Source organism: Anoplophora glabripennis, unplaced genomic scaffold (assembly GCF_000390285.2).
Source record: "Anoplophora glabripennis isolate ALB-LARVAE unplaced genomic scaffold, Agla_2.0 scaffold3069, whole genome shotgun sequence".
In the NCBI taxonomy this organism is placed as follows: Eukaryota; Metazoa; Arthropoda; class Insecta; order Coleoptera; family Cerambycidae; genus Anoplophora; species Anoplophora glabripennis.
This window is the reverse complement of record NW_019419263.1, coordinates 1-1,022: the sequence shown is the minus strand read 5'-3', so window position 1 is coordinate 1,022 and position 1,022 is coordinate 1.

The following is a 1,022-nucleotide window of genomic DNA, read 5'->3' as shown; positions in this document are numbered from 1 at the left end:
GGGATTAATTCAAGAGCGATTTTCTCAGAAACCGTTAAAGATAACTATTTGAAACAAGAGTACCTTTTTAACGTAAAACAGTTCGGGAAAACGGAATTTGCTGTCCAATTTGTTAAAAAGTCAAAGATGAAAAAGTTACACACGCAAAGTACCAAGGGCCCCCCGTACCCACCCCAATGGACCTTGTGGAAATAAATGGATTAGTCCATCAAATTGCTCATCAAAATTTAGCTGTGTACACCAAATTTCATTCATTTATCACAACGCGATTGGCCTGTTCAGGGTTGGCAGCTAATTATGAGACACCCTGTATACATTCGATCACATTTTGACATTTGTCACGAAAACATTGCGTTTACGAAAAAAGTATAAAGAGACAAAAAGTTTCTAAATTTAATGGCTTTCAAGTGGACAGATAATTTTTAAGAAATTTAAATATGCGACGAAATTTTTTTGGCTCCAAAGACAAAAGGGCCCACGAAAAATTGTCTTAAGGGGGTTCCCCGCCAAAAAACGTAGCACCATCAGATTCCACATGTCATAAAACCCCTGTGTACCAAATTTAGTGATTCTCGTACAACAGGGTTCTGAGATATAAAAAAAAGATTATTCTTAGGGGCGGACTTCAGGGGGCTGTAACTCCGAAAGAGGGGGCCACTTGGCAAAAATAAAAAATACGGGTCCCCTAAATTTGTCTTAAGAATCTGTGACTAAATTTTGTTGCATGAATTTCGGGTCACCCTGTATTATCAAATAAAGTCAAACAGTGCTGTTCGATACCAGAAATATGGGTACGCAAAAGATATCTAAGACCATATATGACCATATACATATACTGAGGGATACATACGCCCACTAGCTTAGAATTGTACCGCAATATTTAGCTAATGGTAACTAAAATTGAAATATGTCTAAATACAATTAATACAAAAAGTGTGCTCTCACTATTCTATTGTCACCCTTAACAAAAACTAATCGTGTAAAGAACAGTTACTACAAAAAGATCTTTTTGTTTCCTACAA